Below are 23,200 nucleotides of genomic sequence, written 5' to 3'. Positions count from 1 at the left end.
AAACTATCCGTTTACTCTATAATCTCCGTTTTCTCTGTCGTATGTTATGATAAGTCGTCTCATTACCCTAAGAAGCTTATACATAATGAATATGTTATAAATACTGCGCATGCTTGGTAATTTAATGATCATAAGAAACGTCTGTAGCATGTTTACCCTCGATAATCTCTGGTCGGGTCAGTGGGTTGATCACGGCATCACGGGTCGCTTCGGTGCCGGCTTAAGTCGCTTTATGAACTCCATCGCGATTTCTCCTTTCCTGATCAATGTATCACTATCGCCTGCTACCGCCTACGTAGTTCGGCTCGCACGATTAATTTAAACTGTTCAATTAAGATAAGCTAAAACAACTAACATGGCTCTCTAATATGTCTTGTAAACGATCAGTGGATTTATGTCTCGGTGTTACATTGTAACGTAAATATCAGTACTCTTTTTTATTATAGTACATTTTAAATGGTGGAAATAACTGTTTTCGCATGTCTTTATTCATTATAATGTTAAACTTTTAAAACAGCCTTAACATAATTAAAGATTAATCGATTATCGTCAAAATCTCTCGTGTATTCAATTTAACAACATTGTAGCGCAATCCTAAGTCGTATCATAAAGAGTCAGAAGGTCGCGGCAAATTTTTCTTCTAACGACCGGTACAACACAAAGCGTACAATCACAAATGACCACCGTAAAAACCTGTCTGGTTTTCTCCGCGATTAAGCCCGCTAACTCATTCAAGTAGTAGATTCTAAGTGCTATAATTTCGTATTGTTCATGGCGGCCATAATAGAAACTAGGTTTTCGGTGCACTGTGCATCCGTCTTCTATGTCGCTTTCTTTGAATTCACTCACGCCGATTAGCCTATTCGTTTTCTTTGCACTTGTTTGACCGGTGCTTGATCGTTCATATTATTTTGATTAACCGCGACATAACAAAGTTTCATAATAGAAAACATAATATAAAATGAACTCGTGATGAATGTTCCAGTCTTCTGGTCGCTTGGTGCATTATCGACTGCGACATCACAATTTGTTTCTATTTTTGCAGCTGCTAGCTTTTATGTTTTGTACAATTACGTTTATTTTTCTGCCCTTTGATTAGCCGAGACAGACGTAATAACGACGTTTATTTTTTATTACTTCTGCCATTCTTTTCCTGTTAAGAATGCAGTGCACAAGAAAGTTGTTAGATCAGCATTTTATAATTTTAACAGTCTTTCATGTTAAATCCTTGTTAAATGATCTATGTTCAATTATTTAAATTATTTTTTATTATTTGTTTATTATTATGGTAAGAGTGCCTCACTACCTTTCGTTTTCTTTTATACAAAAGTGTATACCACCTGTACATTTCAAAGATAATTATAGTGTGAAAATATTCTGCCTGAAGATATATTTCGCACAGTTGATTTATTCATTATGAAAATAAAGCTCGGATAAGAACTGACAGTAAACACCTTTATGTGATTGACGTTGCACGCCGCGGCACCTTAGGCTTTGAACAGAAGAAATTACGTGATATATTTCATAAACTATTACAATTTCAACGTTGTGTGGAAGTCGCAACGATTTTCACTTTAAATCAAATAAAGCAATAAATGTTTATAATGGAAGCGCTTACGTGCCTCCGGCGGCGCGTTCAGTAAGCTGCACGTAGACATTTTATTTATACATTGCAATGGGAAATCAGAAATATTTCATTGTATAACAGGATGAACGTAAATGATACTCAATTTATTACATGTAATGTTCATAGCTGTCTTTCACATTGACTCTTATTTGTTAAACGTCTATAGTTTAGTTATAATACTATTTTAATTTGACATAACTAAGCATTTACCGAAGAGAAGAGGGAGAATAAATCATAACTTTATTTGAAATAGTGTATTATAACGTATGTTGTATTGTTTAATGTTCCGGCATGTAAGAAGCACGTATTCGTGTAAATTATAACGTAGATAAACAAGAGAATAGTACGCATTATAATTAACAAACGTCGCACACATTAGACAGGAACAACAGAGAAGCAGCCGCAGGCATCTCAATTGCTTGCTATGAAGCCAGTCGTAGTATAACACTCTTGAGTGATATTTCAAAGTGCGTTGTAAAACGTCACATACGTAAGTCGAGCGGGCATTTATTACCGCTAATGGTTTTATATTGCTCGACTCGTAAAATCGCGGATGTAGCTCGATGTCTAACCGCTTGCAGGGAGATTGATTTGTGCGCATGTCCCACTTTAATTATCTGAACGCGAATTTTGGCTTTTAATGAATTTGCCAATCATAAACAATATTAATGTTCTGTTTGAATTATTTTAAATGATTGTATGTTTTTCAGTTTTTTCGAATAAGGAGTTCAGAAAGACTTTCTCCTAATTAAATAAGGCTCCAGACATTTGAGACGTGTTGTCGAATTTCTTTAAGGTAATGACACGGTCTGCTTAGCCGATGGGATACTTGTGGCTACAGTTCGTGTTATAACGGAAACATCAATCATCGGTAATTTGATTTCTATGCTCAATTATTGCGTCCGCGGAGGTCGGGCCAAACACAGCAACCATTGCCGATTCTCGTCAATATGGAAATCTATGACTAATATACTCACTACACAGGTATCTCCGTTACAATGTAAGCAATATATGATTTTAAGCTCTAATAACACTTCAGTTCTTGGATATCTAATTACAGTATTAGTCAATTGTGCTCGTTATATTGTAGAAGTAGGCTTTGGAGATTATTGTTTCTGATTGTATCATAAGAACTTGAGCATACTAAGAACGGAATGTAAGACAAAAATTGTACCATAATCACGCAATGTAAACATTGATCACTTAATGCTGCGGTAATCATTATGGAAATATGTATGTATGTACGCTCGATTGCGCTCGATAGTGACCCCGATGTGTAATAAAGCATCTATAGATCGGAAAACGGTAACAGTTGCCCGGTAAAGGCGATTCTGAGCCTCGTCACGTGACAACTGTCACGAAATCCATTGAAACAGTGATCCACGCTCGGTACAGTCGTGCAGAACAGTTATGAAAAGAGCTAATTGTATTACTGTTGAGGTCCGTGGCTATTGTTTTGTGGCTATGCTTGTTTGAATCAGTTGATAGTAAAATTTAAATTTTTGAATTTATTGATCAAAATATTTAAAGAAGTAATTTACAAAACATTACATATTTGAAATGGCATAACCACTATTTTGTTTGAATATAAAACAACTTTGATGGTCGCTAAGTTCCGCGATCTTAAATCTTACTTTGCGTACGAGAATTCACAAATGATGGCAATAAAGATATAGCATAATTATTGTTATGATAAATGACATACAATAGAACACCGTGACGGACGGTAGGCGCTTCGCAGCTCGATAATCACAAGTGGCGCATGACACAGCACAGCACGCGCAACGGTCACGACCGCCGCGGGTGACGTTTCCAACACCGCATATGGTGGCGATGTTTTAGACAACGATCTTAAACACTCGTCGGAGATGCTAATATTCCACGTTTATTTCCCCATCCATCATCCGTGACAAACGCCGACGGGTGCGTATCTCACACCTGTGCATCTCGAGACTGGTAACTATGACTAACGACGAGTCCTCTTGTTTAGATCGCCATCATATATCAGTGGTGGGAACGCTCCAGCCGATTGTCGAGTTTGTATGTGACGTTTGTAAAGCTTTCCAGCAAAGTGGTACAGTAACGGTAGGCACTGTTCTGATTTATACACGACCATGGTTCACCTCTCCGTAAACCTCAGGTATCCAAATCAACAGATCGTAGCAAATTCGAATTCTCCAACAATTTTTCCTTTTATTTGAACGACACGCGCCGCAATTGTGCCGAGTAAATCTTCAATTTATCGAGCATTTCAAGAATTACGGTTATATTTACGCTAACCTACATTAAGTTTTTGTTCACATTGATGTGGTTTATGATTTCTAGGACAATTTTAAAGTCTGCCTTAAAGTCTATATATTTTTGCACTTTTTTTTTTTATTTTGGCGTGATCGGTTTTCACAAAACATGTTTTTTATTAAAATGACGAATGGTGATGTGTATAAAAATTTAATTCAAAACCATGTAAATAAAGTTAATAACGTCAGTTGAACTTTGTCCTTGATGGAATGAGCGTTAAAGTAAACATATGCGGGGGGATGTATCCGTGTGTTGTATTGCTTCATCTTGCATAGGGAGTGCCGACCGCAAGGAATCCGCTGACTGCTGTAATGACAGCTACCCGTACGTGATAAATTCGATTTACAGGTTTATTTCAATCTTCCGCAGCCACGGCGTTGCCGGCGGCAAATTGCATTGCGGCTTTACCGGTGTCCACAGAAATCAAATCCCAATGACGCTTATTGGGTGCGTTGGAACGACGCCTGCACGCTTACATGGTGTTTTGATAGGATCAAATTCACAACTAACAAGTATGATCATCGGTAATAGATAACGGAATATAACGCATACATCCGTTGCACTTACTCAATGTTTCATTGCTACGCGGTGTAGTCACTTTGTAAATTATATAAACAGTTATCTTAATTCAATATTTAAAGAATGCACATTCATCATATCGAGTGATGAAATAAAGTATGCTCACTACCTAGAGTTAAACATAAAGTATTATCGGTCGAAGATTTAAATCTTCACTGATCATTACGCAACATTCTTAGATCGGCGGAGAGTTCATTTGTCATTTGTAAATATTTCATTGACACAATCAATAATATCGGTATTTAAGCAACCGTTACGTTTATTCTTTAAATAACTCAGCATACGACGAGAAAGCTGTTTGGCGTACGACTTAAAAACATATCAGTAAAAAGTAGCATTGACATCGATTAGAAATTTAAGTTTTTTGATAGCTCGAGTTTATTTTAAATTTGGGTTTCTTCTTTGCAATGTCAACACGATGTTCTATGTATATCTGTCCCAGAAGTACTTACTGGGTGTGCTTTCCTTTGCTCTACATTTATAGAAATTATGTAACATGGCCGTGTTGGTGGTAACTAACACGTAAGAGTGAATACCCCGTGTGTACGGTACGTACGACCGGTCTTTTCTAACGGACCTCTAAACTCATTATCGAACAAGTAATCATCCAAAGTACCCATGAACCTCACGTTCGACACCAATGCTATATTACTTATTTAATCTTATGAATGAATCGAATGAATAGGCGCCTGTTTACTTACTGAAACCCAATCGCAAGCCTTATACGACCTTAATTGGTTACTTATTCATTTTAAGTATCAATTATAAATGATAAGAATTATTTTAAGCTTCGACTATATAAGTTAATATTCATAATCAATAGTAATTACGTACATTAACTACGCTTTATTTTGTTAACCATTTGCTTTATATGCCTTATTATCAGTTTTATTTAGATTATTTTACACTTATATGCTTTTATAGAGTTATGAAAGCATTGTTTTGTTCCAAATTAAAAATTATTAATTATTAAGTATCAACAAGCAAAAATGTAGGGGCGGGCGGCTACAAGGGTCTGTAGCTAGAAGCCCCCGCCTACTGACTCGCCGCCATTGTTCTACCCGACTCCATTGCCCCCGGCTTATTGCTGGCAATTCCAATTAAAATTTGCTTTATTATCCACCTATCTATTTTCTAATGAAGGAGTTTTGTATCATAAGTCCGGTTCATGGAACACCAGTCGTGCTTTATGAATCGATTGTTAGAAGCAGCACAATGCTAATAAAACTCAGGCGAAAGCTAATTATATGTAAGGCCATATACCATTACAAAAAGTAATAGATAAGCTAGGAAATAACCAATTGTTAACTTGATTATTTTGCATCAAACAGCACCTATTTCTGCTATCCATTTATATCTTGACAAACCTTTTTCTTTATTATTCATATACCAATTAAACTTGTATAGACAACAAATTAAATTCATTGTCTACTTTATCAATCAGACGAGGCGTCCAATTAGTTAAATATATTTAATTTCATATTTCCTTGAGTTTTTCTCTTCATAGAATATAACATATAGACATAAACAGCAATCATAAGTTTATTGTCCCCACCGATACTCCGTTAGACAAGTCCTCAACGGTTTTGCACGCACCATGCAAATGCTAGGCGAAGTCTCCGACGATCGTCGTCACATTAAGCTAATATGTAATTGATTGGTTTCCCGATGCACTCCTGTCCCACTGATGGCGGATGCAAAAACACTAATGTTGTAAACTTATAACGGAGACCTTGCGGTTCCGGCATATCCCTGAAGCTGCGGTTTTATCGACGTTTATTCTATTATTTTACCATAAATCGCAAATGCAATGGCGAATGTTTTCTCAGGCATTTCAACGTTACGTAATCCCAAAATAAACCAAATTATTGTGTCTTCTGGGATTGACAGAATATATTAACCTCAATATGGATCGATTTCAAAATTTATCATATAACCGAGTTAACGTCTTATGTTAAGTTGTAATTTGATTGATGCCGAAACATAAAGTGGGACGATTTGCTATAATGAGATAATAACCTGTGATGTTAAACTGTTTATTGATCCACTACTGAACTAAATTAAAAGTCTATCACTCATGTCATGTATTTATCTCACGTTGTTATATGCTGTCAATCATTTTGATGAAATAATTAGTTGGACAAAAAAAAATTCCGCTTCATACAATGAACGGCTCTGAGTTTTTTTTAATATGCACCTTAATTAGAACAATGTTAACGCTAATTTGATAAAAGATAGTCACAAAACGACGAACGATTTTTTAAAAGCTAGTTTTGTCTTATTTGCTGAAATCGTATCTAATCTATCTTCTTCTAATATATAAAATTCTCGTGTCACAGTTTTCGTTGCCATACTCCTCCGAAACGACTTGACCGATTTTGATGAAATTTTTTGTGCTTATCCGGTATCTATGAGAATCGGCCAACATCTATTTTTCATACCCCTTAATGATAAGAGTAAGGCAGAACAGCGTTTGCCGGGTGCAGCTAGTTTTGTATAATATGAATTACAAATGATAAACAGTTGATATTGTTATGAACTATCATAGAAAATTAGGAGCAGCATTTTAATGTCATAGAAACACTTAGTAACTTTAATTTTCAACTTCTATTGGGGTTTTGCAAATCAAGTATCAAGTTGCAAGCGTATAAAGTCAAAATACATTAATTATATCGTCGCGTCATCTCGCGCCTCCCGTTATCGGCAATTGATCAAACGTTTGGTTCATTTGAGAGCATCATATCGCGATTCATCATGATGCAGAAGTATCGATCGAACAAACTAGGTAACTGATTTTTTCCGGCGCCATTTCATTCGCCTACCATTTATTTTTATTGACACGATATGTGTTGATTGTTATAAAGACCCACTAGCCTATATTTTTATTAAATTAATATTTAAAGATATAAGCAAACCGCTATGTCACGAGGTGAGTGTGAAAATTAAAGACGCTTGGTTTACCGGAACAAACTCGCGGTAATTTAAGTGGAGCAATGTATTGCGGCCACACGATGAGACGCGAAACGATGCCGGCGAATCCCGTTGTGACGGACGTTATTACCGCCTACAATTCCGCGCACGCGTAGAAAAACCGACCTCTACAAAGATGTCGCGGGATGATAACGTTGGATGGACACTTGACAACCCTGCCCCAGCTCGCTAGCAAACAATATCTTTAATTCGAATCGCACTTTTCCAGCGAATACCCAATTACATTCACAAAGAAATTCGCCGACACAAAGTCAAATTCGAATGCGTTTCATCTTTGCATGCGATAGAGCAAGGCGCAACTTTTCAAACGTCTTCACTATCGTAAAACACTCGCTGTATAAACACGACGACCATTATATACTCGGAGACTGGACGGTACGTGCATTTTTAATGTCGCATTATGTCTACTAGTATAGCAAAACACGTTTAATGCTAGATATGTGATAACAATTCTGCGTTTGTCTACCGACACACATTTCTCTTCTGGCCGTTAGACAATTTACACACTTGACATGTTTTAACTCTTAAGGATCTTTTATTTTTAATTGGTTCGTACCCACGGGAAAGGTAATTTCTAAGTAATTGAAAATAAATAACGGCCAGGCAATATTATGTGCATTTCACTGTTCTACATGTTTTATATGCTCATTAAAGTCCTATTAACTATAAAAATAAATGACCATACATACAATTACGCTGATAGGATACTTTATTTACATTTAGTCAGCACTATCGTGACACATGTGTTAATGTTTTAAAAGCTTCTAGTCAACTGAATATAAACTTATAATAATTTATTACAATTATCTTCAAGGAATTTATCTTAGCGATGCCGCGATCTCGGACAAACGGCAAAATAACGATTGGTCACTGAGCAAAATCTCTACAACTGCGTTTCCGCCAGGTTGATTAGCCGCAGAATCACAGATGATCATAATGACTGTACATTAATTTCTTACTATGTCTAAGCTGAATGAAGTCTATTTAGAAAAGCAAAGCTAATACTCATCCTGATGCTGAACTATAGCAAAGAGGATAATACCGATCTGCACTATAATGGGCAAATGAGATAAGACATACCTGACCGAACGGGCTCGCTACTATAATGAGAGGGTTAAAGGTAAGATACTATCGGCCAGCGAATCTCAGAGGAGTTGCTTCCCATTGTCAATTAAAAGCCCTTGGCGCAGATTGCGACCGATCGCCTTTTGCCTGTACTATACGAGTATTGTTTCCTGATACCTCCCGGGGCCCGAGGGTGGTTAACGTGCAATGTTTCCTGTATAAGCCGGTCCGCATTAAACGAGCCCTCATTGTTGGCGGTCGCTAAATTAACATAAAATCTATTTAGATTTGAATCATAACTCGATCACTGGAGTGCAATCCGGAAACAATAATATACTGACTGATTGAATCTCCATCGGCAATCTAAATCACTCCTGGTTTACGATTACGTCCTTATACATTTGTGCAATAGGCATTGCCTTATTGTTGTCTATTTTAGATTCATTGGTGTCTGTCTACCGCATCGATTTGGTTCTTTCCGCATTTGCGCCCACTTCGCCGTGAATTGCTAAGAATCTGATTACAAAATTTATTACATCTGTTTATCTATTACTATTCTTAGCTAGACTATAAATAAGGGATATAATTTAAATTTATTGTTAGTTGAACAATTTTTAATGCTATCCTACGTTTCCTATTTAACTGCAAGTATACTGACCCAAATGAATAATGATTTACGTGTTTGCTTTTCTTTATTTACTTTACACTCAATAAAACATTTGTATGTTGTCTTCTATTAACATCAATTAGCATTAAACAGTATAAGACGTGAGATTTTACTAAACGATAATGTTAAATTATGTATAAGATCGATCTTTAGTATTTGTAATAGAAATTTAGATCAACAGGTGTTCCATTGAATCAGTCATGTGTTACATTTCGTATATTTTTTTAAATGTGTTATAAGAAATGTAGTTGAAAAATAAGAAATTATTTATTTACCCCTCGAGAACTTCCACACACATGTCAAGCTGTCTCATTATAAATAAAAATTCTATACGACCATTGTTCTGTATTCTCTTGCATTTTTAAACAATATTCGTTGTTTCAAAAGGAAAGATTTTTCTTTCAATTACAGATATCGCGTGCTACTTTTATCTCAAGAGCCATCGTTTATCTTTCGCATACATTGTTTCACGTGTCCACGTCAAGGGACGTTTAAAAAGTGCCAAGTAAAAATGCTTTATTTACCCCACTAAGTAATATCGATACCATCTCACTGACAGTTCAATAGGATTATCTTTATTTTTAAAACAAACATTGCATGTGTGTTCTGTGGGTATGAAGATAAAAAATTTAATGGTTAAAAAAATGTGTCTGGGCTAATTAATATTAATAAGCCGTGATTATAGGCGTGTAGTGGCGTACGTCTTTCATATGTGGGTCAGGTTCGGTAGAACGGTAAAAGTAACAGGATGACATAAACTGGTTTCGTAATTTGGGTGCAACAATCGGGACGGACTTGTGTTATGGGAACCTGTGCAAGTATTCCAGTAATACGTTTCTGGGAAGTGCGCGATTAGTATGTCGAAACCTTTGGAAACTTGCGCGTTTGTGCAAAATTGTATGCTAAAATGTTTGGACGAGAGTTGTTAGCGTATGTTTGTGATATTTTCTTAGTTTGATTGAATTTACCGTTTTTTCACTTGACGTATACTTTTAAATTTGTATTAATAAACATTTATTGTATGTATTTTGGAGTAAGCGAAGTATTTTAAATGACACAAATTTCAAAAGAAAATTTATATCTTAACTAATTGCCCTGTACATTTCTACGGTATACGTAATTACTCTGCATCATTAACAGTCATTACATCGTATCAAATAAGATCTGCCATGTCTATTTGTTATTCCAAGACGGCAATTACACTTAAAACACACAAGCCGTACGAAATATATAACTGTATCTGAATCCGTTTTTCACTTCGTTGACTTAATGGCCCTCATTTTATAAATCATTTCGACATAATTTGACACCACTATAATATGATAACATTATTTAATTTTTTTGTCGTATGATGAGCGATGACTCTACTTAGCGTTAGCTGTTAATATTGTAGGCATTGCTTTATCCTAGTAGCTGATTTATATTATTGTTACACTTATTTAAAGTATTCAATAACTGGTCCTAGAACCATAGGCCATTCAAACGCCAACATGTTATTTTCCGAACATTTGCTTTAAGTGCTTCCTCAACGGCTAATAAGACTGATTCACGAATTCCGATCGTCAAGAGTAAGGTGCGCGGGGTTACTGACCTGAGAACACTTCAACCGCTACCCGTAACTGCCGCCCGTCCTGTTGAACAAAGAAATATCTATTGTTAATTAAACACTTCGCACATGGTCCTGCTATAGATACATTATGGTCACTTATTTCATACAAAGTCTCTTTCACTATTCACTCACACAAGTTTTGAAAAAAGACATTCGAAGGAAGTTTCATAAGGGTCGAATTAAATAGTAGATGCCATAAGTCATGCTGATATTAAGATTACATAAGTAGTGAGATCATACAAATATACAAAGCAATTGCTATCTAAAGGTTAACTGTTTAACGGGTCTGACCATGTTTACGACATCTCGATGATTGTTATGGCGTATAAACACGACTCAGTATTATGTAAGTCGTTGAAATGTAACAGATATTCGCTAGAACGTACGAATGCCATTACATGTAATAGTATTCGGAATTGTAGAGAACAATTTAGTTAACAAGTTCTAAGGATATTGCTGTGATTGAATGAATCAGGTGAATTTATACTAGTTTATCATATAGATCAAAATATTAAATTTAGAGCCAACAAAATTATTACCGTTTTTTTTGTTATAAATACACTATTCAAATAGTGAATACATGAGTTTAATAGTATATTTACAATTTATTTGTATAAATATGTTTCTTTAATAATTTTTACAATAAAAAAATATCAAACATATGTAAGGTACCATCAAAAGTAATTCTGTAAACAGTTATTGTATAATTAAGCTGCGTTTTGAACATTAAAATTACGTTGAGTAGTCGTTTGAGTAATTTACATTTAACAGTATCTTGCCACTGTCTCTCCGAACGACATCTGAATTAAAAAGTATTTAGAACGGTATTTAAATTAGGGTATTATATGCCTTATTTGTATGCTTAACTTGCGAGTGATCTTTTGATAACCTAACTTCGTGCAGATCGCATAATTTGATTGTAACTGCAATGTAACCATCAAATGTATCAACATCTTTGCGCATAAATTACAATTTATTGTAGATAGGGTCTAACTATTACTGTTACCATAACTCTGACACAGCAGTAATAATTGAAGATGGATATACATACATGTTAAATAAAAAATGCATAAAAAACTAAATGACACGCGTAAATATTTACAGTTCGTTTACTTAATGATACGTGAAATTAAGAAACGCGTGGGTATGTATTTGATTGACTGCATAACTAGCAGACAGTTACTCGTCGGATAAAAAACTCAACAAATAAAAGCTTCACAAATCAACAACATTCGAAGTATTTGAATGTGAACCGTAGCGTTACCGTAATCCGTTGTTACAACATAACAATTGTTATACGAATCAAATTCTCTGACTTTCTATCGTGGTAAGTTATTATACATTAATTATATGGAACGAGATGTTATTAGATACTTAATCAGATTGAAAAAATATGATAAAGTAACTTTAACACACACATAAAAGCTTTATTTATATTTGTTGTTGAATGTTTAATTCTTATGATCTTTATGATCTTTATAAGTAACAATACTTAATTATAGATGCTTTTCATCGTTTCATACTTTTAAATGTGGTCAGCTCAATAAGTAATATGTACAAATTTCCTTAAAAACCTGATTTATTTCCATAAACATCTAACTTTTTAGTCGAGCTACTACTTATCTACTCATCTGTCAATGTCACGAATTGTCTGCCGATTTTCTCACGTGAGCAATTCGAGGAAGTGTTTCTATCGCAATTACCTACGTAAAGAAGCCATTACCGAAGGCTTCCACGGCCCTTCCGATATAAACTGAGCTGCTTTAGTAGTTTAATCTTGGCTGTAAATTCGTATTAGATAACAAGAACCAAGATCGAACACGCGTGCACACGCATGATTCGTGCCTTTTATCTCGTTAATCTGATGTTACTTCAACGTGCTATCTTATTGGCGTTTAATGTACGAGAATGTAAACGAAGGTGTTCGTTCGAGGAAGGTCGTGTATGTATAACGAAAGCTGTATACGTATTTGTTTACCGACATCCTTTCGTACCTTTCTGAGAAGCGATATCGGGTCGATAACCTATGAGTACAAATATTGACTTAACGTAGACTGTTTAATGCTCTTTTCACGAAATTAAATCGTAGTTTATGACATTATGGATAGTAATTTACAGTTCAAAATGAAACTAGCTATAAATAGCAAGGTAATATTTCTATTGCTATCGACCATTTAGCTTCTAAATTACTCAGCACCTGTAATCCGTTATTGGAATCGAGTATCTATCGACACCTCTTAGAAATACTGTGTCTCCCACGCGGTGCAACGTTATCACGTCTTCGAGATCAACGTCGTACATCCAAGTCGCCTCCCCTGACTGTTACTAAAAACTGGGCAATAACTTAGGAATATGTCCCAAGCATTTACAGCTTTGCGCGCTATGGAAATGCACATGCAAAGCACGTTTTGAACAATAGAGAAATAAAGCATGTTCCATCTCCACCTCTGCTTTATGCGTATGAAACATACTGCCTAAAAGAGATTATCTCTCCAAATATCGGTTTGGTTTACATACTGTGAAGGCGTCCTGGTCGCGTTTAAGGTGAACGAACGGAATAAAAAGAGATCATTCAAAATCTATACTGAGTGTAATTCGATTAATTTTTTTCAGACGACCATCGACCCGCCGTGCCACACTGAATTACACTATTTTTCGTACCGTGCCCATGTACGTGATTTCATCCGCCTTTTATCAATGTCGTTCCGCTAAAATGAAATTTCTAAGAAGATTTTACACCATTCAATACGTGACAATGTTATTATAAATAATAATTGTTTTGATACCGATCTTCTTTATAAGATTATTCGTTCGTTGTTTCAACTTCAGTTTTACTTTTTATTTTATTTATAAAAAGTGTGGTAATAAATTGCGAAGTACAGCTAGTTTTCATCACCGTAAAGCGTGAAATCCGGTTCAGGATACCTACAGCAGATTAACTACGGGGCTACGAATTGGCATAGAATAGTAAAAAGTATCTGAGCATTTTTTGTTACAAAAAAATGCTATGGTATTGCATAAAACACTGTTCATGTTCGCGTTCTTATATGTAACATCCATAATATAACAGTGGTGGAATAACTGTAAAACGTCGTTATTGTATTATATCGAAAGCCCTCGCTGCATCAAAAATTCCGGCGTCATTCACCTACACCTGACAGCTTCCACGGTACAATTTCCTGTTGCAACCGCATTCTGCTCTCCAAAACCACAGTGAACAAAAACAAATTGGCCGACTCCAGCTTCATAAATGAGCATAAAGAAAGTGAATACTTAAAAGTATCCACTACAGAGTCATAGATCCTATCCGTCTCGTATTGGTGTCATTTAAATATTAGTGACATTCAGCGTGTTAGTTGCTACGTGAGATTCTTTTATTCTCTTAAATGCAAAACCGTTTCGACTCGAAATCCTTCCATGACAGCCACTATAATTATGTGTAAATGTGGAAGTCCATAAAGCGTTCTTTGTGTTTGTCATAAATATTTATGAGAAAATAGTTATTTGGCGTATACTTTCTGTTCGGTGGATACGCATTCTATTGTTACTCTAATTGGATATCGTAGGTGCAAATTTGTTCCAGTGTAGCTATTCTATGGGCGCATTAATTTTTGCCTTTGACGCCATTTTTATTTATAACGAAAGATTCCCGAAATATTAGCCTTATTATTGTTATATAATGATGTATAAGTAAGATAGTAATCCTACTTTCTCTTAACTAGTTTGTTGAGGCCACTATAAGAAAGTAAAACCCCGCTATGTTGGCGCTCGATGACTCGCCCCGTGTCCTGTTGACACACAAATTGCCATGATAAATTATTCTGGGATATCAACAGGCTCTTTTATTTCTATAGACAATTTTACTGTCATGTGTTGTAGCTACAGATGAATTATGTGTTCATTGTCAATGGGCAATTTAATAAGAACTTGTGCGCAATAAATATAACAGTAGTGTACGTATAATTTAAGTGGCGACATATTTTACGCATAACCACTTTTGGAATGTAGTTGCAAGCAGTCCCAATGGGGTCCGTAAAGATCAAATAGCCTTAAAGGTTGTAGAATTTACTGGGGGGAAACTGATAGCAGTTGTTCGATGAGGACTTCGACATAACTATACTAATACTTTATACCTCCGTATGTGGAACGCGGGAACAGTGTACTTAAAGCCACTTATTATCATATTGTTGGGACCTGCTGTCTGCCCGAATCGAACTGTTTGCATATTTCATAAAGTATAGTCAACGAATAGTCGGAATATTGTCTATAATCCGTAAAGGATTTGTATTTTATTTCGCGTTTAAATATAAATCCTCCCGTTTTATTGGAGAATTGTCTCTTAATTGTGATTTAACATTTCATGAGCAATTGAATCGAGCCAGGTATCATGGTATCATGTAACGTGTTGTTCGCGGGTATGTAACAGCGTTGACACACTTTCTGGGTCTCTTGCAAAGGGTCTTCGGCGACTATCACGTTTCCCATGTTAAGAATGGTTTATTGAAGTCATGATGTGACCTTAACATTGTATTTTACGATTGTCTCGTCACCAGTCCGCACTGACATTTCAATAGGGAAGGTGAGCATGGGTCGCGGCGTGAGACGAGGCACGATGTGCTATACTATACCAAATGGTCACAAAGGTAAAGTTTCCGCAACGCTTTCAAAGACATGTGCATTCTTCATATTCGTAATGACTTATTTCCCCATACCGACGGTAAATACAGAAGATTAAATGCGAGAGCGGTTGTCTATCTCTACAATTTATTGCCGCAAAGCATTCATTTAGCAAACGGCCATCGATAAAGTCTCGCAAACATTTAGTTGAATTTCACGAATTGGAGCCGGAAGCTTATCGGCGTCGAGTGTTGACTTGAATTTGCATCTAGTATTTTCTAGTCGTTATGTCGATTGTAGGTGCTCACGATTTAACGCTGGTATTAATGCATTATTCAAGGGTTTTCATTAGGCTGTCACTATCGGCGCGGGGAATCGCGCTCTCGTTAAAATGTACGGATGGCATGACGGCCGATCGTATTGGGCCAGCCAAGCGGGCACGCGAACACATATCACTGCGACTCAAACCGCTGTTAAACCTATTTGTACTTCACATTCTCCCCTAAGGGTGACACCTTCAAACTCCATCTATTACATTTATCTTTATTTCAGTGTAAATTGTTTCTGCTATACGGTATATTTAATTTTTAATTCGGTATGCATAAATTAGTCATAAATTTAAACACTATTGTATGAAGCTATAAAATATGAGCGGTTCGTTTAAGTCTTTAGAAATCATTCTCGAGGTGTCAATGCGATGTATGCATAAGCGTAAAATATTTCATGTCATTTCATTAAGTGCGGATGCGATCTTCATTTATCATAAAACGTCACGTTGAATAATGCAATTTCTGTGTGAAAGCCTCCGAAGGCTTTGTAAAAACAAGGGTCGTATTTAAATCAGTTTGCAATTCAACCTGTTTATGAAACTTGCGACATCTGGAATTGTGGACTTGTATTTCAACACAACGTATGAGATGTTTGTGGGTACGGTTTACTTTCTGCAATATCGAGCACACATGAACATCCCGTATGTTAACGACATTGCAATGTGGATGCGTGGCCCAAATATCTTTATAATTCTTCGCAATTGCAACACTAAGATTTACTGTAGTTAGAGTTTTAATAAATGTAGTGAAAATAACTAACTATTATAATTAATAAAATATTTGTATGGCAAACTCCGTATTTTGAATTTTTCGGTTATTAGTTTATATTAAAACTAGCTGCGCCACGCGGTTTCACCCGCGTGAGTCCGTATCCCGTGAGAATATCGGGATAAAAAGTTGCCTATACGTTATTCCATTTGTCCAGCTATCTACGTACCAAATTTCATTGCAATCGATTCAATAGTTTTTGCGTGAAACACACACCTCCCTACCTTATAAATATTAGTAGGATAGGATTTTGTAGTAACGGCCACTGTGTAACTATCTTTTTGCATTGTTTATTCACATTCAATTAAAAGCGACATTTTGTTCAATGATTCAGATTTTATTAAACCATTTAGCCTCAGGACTAAACGCTCATACAACATAGACACGCACGCCGTTATCATGATCGACGCCGACATTCGAGACAGCTGATGTTTATATCAACGCCTTAAACTTGATGATTCAATTTACCAAATGAACCATTCCTATGTATATCGTTGTAATAAATCTTAACAATGTGCAATAAATGTTAGGAATGCCGTTTCTTTATTACCATTGCATTGTAGATTAAGAACATTTCCTATTTTCTTTTTAGTTGTCATACGTAAATTATAAAATATTTTTAACGAAACATTATTCTTGTGGCATGTTATGACTGCTTTGTAAATCGCATCGGGGCCAAGATTACCACAGGAATGCTCTGACAAATACTTTCAGTTCGTAACAACAAGAATCGATATCTAAGTAAAGAAATTCCTTCTCGCCTTCGACGCTCGTGTAAACAAAGACGATGACCGGGTTAATCTTGAATGGCAAATGTGCGTAGAGTTTCGCCGAGGAAAAATATGCCATTGAGGCGAGCGGCGTGCGTGCGCTGGTTAACGGTCACCGCGAGCCGAATAAGTGGTTTAACGTCGTACGTAGAATGATAATGTTCACAGTCTTGAGTTGTCACGCGATTCAACGGCTGCTTTAGTATCTGACGCCTTTCAAGGCCCCACTTTCTAACCTTGTGTCCACATTACGAGTAAAAGTGCATGCACATCCCGGGTCATGATTACAATAAAATACTCTTGCTTAGCAATCACGGAACTATCTCGCCGTAGTGTGCATTGAATTGTTTATATACGTTAATATAATATATACCCGGAGAGTATTAATTTATTATTATCGGACTAAGTCTCGTTTTGTTATAAATACAGGATACATCCAAAGATTACGTCTGTTTATTTCGTTTGCGGTACTTTCTCGGGAGCTCGATTGGATCCAAAAAGCTTTATGGCTCCAGGCTCGCTCACGATTCGGTCTTCCCTCTTTATCACCTCCGTCAAAAGCGGTATGATCTTACAGGCATTTTAATAACTTCCACTGGCAACGGTTTACTTAATGGATACAGCATGCAAATTCCTGCATCCGTACCATACCGTTAGATTGATATCAGCAACAAAGCGCGCCGCAAAATAAAACCAATAATCGCGGGAAATCCGATTGCGCCGCGAGCGTTCAGTGGCTAGCGAATACAAGATACATTTGCTCATGGATTCAAGAACACCTACTTTAAATAAATGTATTCAGGAAGTATTTAATTCAACAACTCGCTCTTCGACTGGATGCTATTTACGTTTAGAAAAACTTGTACAAGGTATGAGGAAAGTGCTGCTTCGAGTTCTTGCTATGAATCCTGTTGTCGATCCAAAGAGGGTAAGGTGAGTTCAAGTCGTGTCAATGTATCGTATAGTGAAGATGTTCCCTTTCGCGATATGTCAGCTGCTTTCTCCGTTGCGCTTCTCCGCTGTGACATGCACTCTTCCTTTCTAATTCGCTAATGATTACTTTACGTATGTCTGTTTATACAAGGAATTAATCAATTAAAACCACCAACCCTTTTGACTTTACGATCCCTGTCGCTATAATATTATACTGTCATATACACGCGTGTGAATCTAAAGTTTATCCTAAAAGGAAAAAGATAAAAACAAGGGTGTTTCAAAATATTGAATATTCTCTACAAATTTAAATATAAGTTGAATAATTCCACCCCAAAATTGTAAATAAAACGTTTAGGAATGTTTTTAAACTAAAGCAAACAATAGAGCTTTTTGCTAATTTTCAATTTACAAGACCGAGAAGTTCCATCTATCTATGCCAACTTTTATTTTAAAATAAGATGAAGATTTTTTACCTTAACGTAAATCGACGACAACCTCGACAAAAACCATAGTAGACAATCTAATAGAGTTGTGGCAGCGCAGACATTTTTGCTATTTTTGTTGCTTTTTAGTTTCACCCGCGAAGCATCTTAACGTCCGGGAATCTAAGAGTCGAGACCGAGCAACCTGACATTACGGTAATAACATAGAACGTCGACTCTATTATTATTCTTGTGCTTTCTTACGTCCAAATGCTTCTTTTTTTAATATTGTTTGTCATTTATGGTGCATCCAAGCTAACATTACGCAACACTCGCCGGTTATTGAACTGCTGTGTGCAAAAAATATATTTTCTTATATAATTAACAGCACTAATAACATGTTGATTCGAAATGCAGAATGTTAATGAGGTAACAATTACAAGAACATGCATAAATTATTTACTATTGTAATTGTATACTTAATACAATTCATGCCCAAATATGTCAATTGATTGTAGAAACATACGTTATGCGTTGGCCGATTATAATACACATTAGATTTGAAACTAGAAACTCATCTTGATTCAAAAAAAGAATACCGCATTGTAAATCGATTAGAGTCCCTCCATATCTATGACTATTACGCATTACATTATTGTCCGTTCAGTGGACGTGTTGCATAATTACAAGCGCGAGGATAGTAGCGTCGACGCGTCATGTTAGCTATTCTAGTTCACGTGAGCGATATTTATTGTAATTACGTCCCTTCGATGCGTTATTATCGATGAGATGTGTGCACGCTCATCGCGATATTGCTGTTCGCTCTCGATTGTGTTTTGTTCAACATTTTTGATTGATGAAGGATAGAGGATTAGATGGGTGCCTGTGTAAAAATAAACCTAAATCTATTTAAAATGTGTTCTTTTACAGAACGAGGAAAAGAGTAATTCATTTATTTTCCTTAAGATTAATCTTAAGAATAATACGAAAAGTTCCTAAACTTCTAACCTATTTGATGCTGTTACGAACCCGAAAACTGTTACGTACGTTCAAAAACAATAGACTACATCCTTTATCTACAAATAAGTATAATTGACAGCGGTGAAAATTATTGTACCATACAGAAAACAAGGGGAACGCTTTCGACACGAGCTAATAGTTAGCCGATAAGCGTTCGATTGGGCAGTCAGGTGATTCTGTTTGTGCTGTATCGTGGCCGGAATCGTAACTTCTTCCCACATAATTGGCGCGTGGGCAGGGAAGGTGTCAGGATTGCGCGCCGCCCACCTGTGACGCCTGATTATACAATCTCGTCTAACGCATCCACTGATTGATTCAACGACCAAAAATAGTATGGAGCTTAATTAATAATGATCGTTTATTTATTTTACTATATAAATAATACAATAATTTAAAGGAATTGAGTAGAGATTAATTTTTTTTCAAAGCTTACGCTATACTAGCTATACGTAGCTTTATAGAGTGTGAGGAAAACGTTACAATGCAAATTGATGAAAAAAAAATTGTTATTCGTATTTAATTCCTCATATTTTATGATGTTTTTTTATTGATGGTTTAGTGTGTTGTTCGATATTTTGTTATACAAACCATTTATAAACATTGTTATACGGTTAATCGAAGATCTAGTCTTTGTTTGCATAACTAACGTTTGTGTTAAAAGCACGCACAATTACCGCTGTCATTAGATAAGTATCAAGCGCTAAGGTGCCCTCGATAGCCTGAGAATCGAGCCCTTCGCGACAATATTCTAAGACAATATTCATTAACGATAACTGGCACTTGTTATGCGAGACGAAAGCTTTCGAGCACGCCTCATTAATTACACATTGTTGCTACTATTGAGATCCATTATACAGATAATATAAATTAACTCTAACTTCTCACTTTCCACACTACTAGGCTTAAACCTTCCTGAGTAATCAATTAAACAATCTTTTATAGTAATTGGCCAAGTTAATATCTGGATAAATCCACTATGTTAGCCAACGCCTTGTACCCAACGTTGAAAATATTTCGTGGTTGATAAATCACAATATTTACCCTTATCTGCAATAATAAAATATCTTATTATTGTTTATACAAAAATAAAGATTTATTCCCAATATAAACAGAAGTTAGAAATTCTAATGTTTTTGCAAGACGTCCTTTTGTAGAACCTCCCCTGTAATTTAGTTCTCGCGGCAGCACAAACCGCTCTAGACAATTATTCCAAGCTTATAATTCACTTTCTCGTTAGTAATACAGGCGATGAATACCCTAGGGGCGACAAAACTACGCTCGGCTGGTACAATGTTAAATAAAAATAACTGCTATTTTAAAGTGAGAGTTCGCTATTTGTAGGTCCATTTCGTACTTATCTGTGAACGCAATCATGGCCACTATGAATAACAACAGTAAAGCACTTCCTCTATCGCAAGGTATGGTTGGCGATATGGTTGACGCTAATTGACAAAATGCGGTTGGGAGCAGTGTTGAGACTGATTTATGCGCGCACAAATCGCTAGTCAATTTGCATTGGATCTGTGTAAAGCGCCCACTAGCCACTCGTTACCGCGACACACGCTACTGCAACCAATCGTCACGACTGAGCCCGGAATGTTATCGCTAACTGTTTTCGACAATGAACACAAACTTCATTAAGCGCGCCTCGTATATCCTAGCACAGACGCGAAAAGACTATTTAATCCTTACTTAATGATGCATCTACGACGCGTTGACTCCTAACACTCCCATTTAATTAATTAGGTAAATTAATGTAATTAAAACAATTAGACAGTAATTTCTTAATGCGAATGAAACTCTACAAAACTTATACGTTTATTTATACGCCGTGGAAGGACATGAAAACAACTGGAACGCATTTCTTAAGAAATACGTCAAGCTCAATAAAACCTGTACCAGTTGTACAAAAAGTTATCGTTAGATAGATAAGTACGATGCATTCATTGTCTGCACATTCACAGATCATTTGCAGCGACAGTTATTTCAAAGTGCAAAAGTAAAGAACGAGTCGTACAATAGTAGTACAGAGATAACCATTGCGGTGTAAAATAGCGGCGTTCGCGAGTAAATGACATTCCACATTCATAGCACGCCGAATAGGCGACAAACGTGCGACATATTTGGGTCACATACTCTCAGTAATAAACTGAGAAATTTAAAGTCGCTGAGCTCCACCGCAACATATCTAAACGGCCAGGGAGCTACTTAATAATTTATTGGTTGTTTCGACCTGCGGTCTTACACATTCCTGCGAAGGGTAGATGACGCGAGATGCATTCACGAAAAGGTCAGTGATCACATTATTTGGTTATTAATTTTTGGCTCGCAATTCTTTAAACTTGTTTTGATGTTAAAGTGTAAAATATGGCTTTTGTTTTCTTGCATTATTTATTACGATAAGTGATACAATGAGCAGAAAAAAGTAAACGTAAATTCTTTGCAAATCGAAGGCGTCTCTTGTGACAAGTGATTCACATAATTATCGCATTAATTTATGCAAATACGCATTATCGACTCTTCCGGATGCGTAAGAGTGTGAGAAAATATTAATTTTATGTAAATATGAACCTACGTCTGTGTAGTAACATTTATTCTATCGGTACTTAATAGTAGCTCAAACATAAACAATAATTACATGGACTTGTAACTAGTACTTTAAATATCAATTGAATTTAGTATTACCTAATTAAGTCTCTCTCACACTTATCACGTTGAACAAACGAAAGGTTCTCTTGAAGCAGGTTATCAGCATAAACGATGCATTATTTATCCCATAGAGCTAATTACAGCTTCTAAGGATAAATAATGGGTCGTAGCAAATTATAATTAATTATAATTAAACTGGCAAAATGAGCCACATTCCTCATTAGCATGATTTCTCTTTAATTAAATGCATTTACACGCATCTTACTCTCAAAGTTATTCTAAAGTTTTAGTACACGAACAACGGTCAATACCTTCAATATTGAATGAGTCATAGATTGAATGGCAGTTATCGATAAGAATTATCAATTGCGAGTTCCACTGGCTGTTTTTCGTCTAGAACTCGATCGCGACCGCAATCAATGGCTCGCATTGTGATCGTTGACGCCTGTATAGTGCAGGTTGCATAATGCCTCTGCCGTGGGAGCGGGCTAGAGGCGAGCCGTTATGCGACGCACGCTACCAGTACCGTTCCATTAGTGATTTTATTAGACGATTCGCGTGTATCGCTGCTAATCAATTTGAGAGCGATCTATGTAGCTTACCCTACTTGCAATGTATGGCAGAGCATAAAACGCAACGCTATCGAGTCCTCTATTTAAGCTCACACCGCGATGCCATTTCACAGGCTAATGCTTAGCTTAGCGAATATACATTAGTTCAGCCTTTTATCTGCCTCGCACAGTATATCACCGATGTTATGCCTTTCATATCAGATCTTTAATATACATAATACGCTCCCTATAGTCTTAAATATGAATTAAAATAAATATCGACGTCGATAGCACCCGGATCC

At 36.2% G+C, this 23,200-nt stretch overlaps 2 protein-coding genes across 3 annotated transcripts in view; one reads left to right on the top strand and one right to left on the bottom strand.

Moving 5' to 3' along the window:
- The window catches only part of LOC119837342 (autophagy-related protein 16-1), a 124,120-nt gene that overhangs the window by 25,660 nt on the left and 75,260 nt on the right, over positions 1 to 23,200 (top strand). The gene's annotated exons all lie outside the window — the stretch shown is intronic.
- Positions 1 to 23,200, bottom strand: part of LOC119837337 — a 37,760-nt gene that overhangs the window by 9,557 nt on the left and 5,003 nt on the right. The window contains exon 2 of the mRNA XM_038362886.1: positions 10,819 to 10,858. The gene's annotated coding sequence lies outside the window, so the exon portion shown is untranslated. The remainder of the gene's footprint in view (positions 1 to 10,818; positions 10,859 to 23,200) is intronic.

Source organism: Zerene cesonia, chromosome 3 (genome assembly GCF_012273895.1).
Source record: "Zerene cesonia ecotype Mississippi chromosome 3, Zerene_cesonia_1.1, whole genome shotgun sequence".
In the NCBI taxonomy this organism is placed as follows: Eukaryota; Metazoa; Arthropoda; class Insecta; order Lepidoptera; family Pieridae; genus Zerene; species Zerene cesonia.
This window is presented reverse-complemented; position numbering and strand designations above follow the sequence as displayed.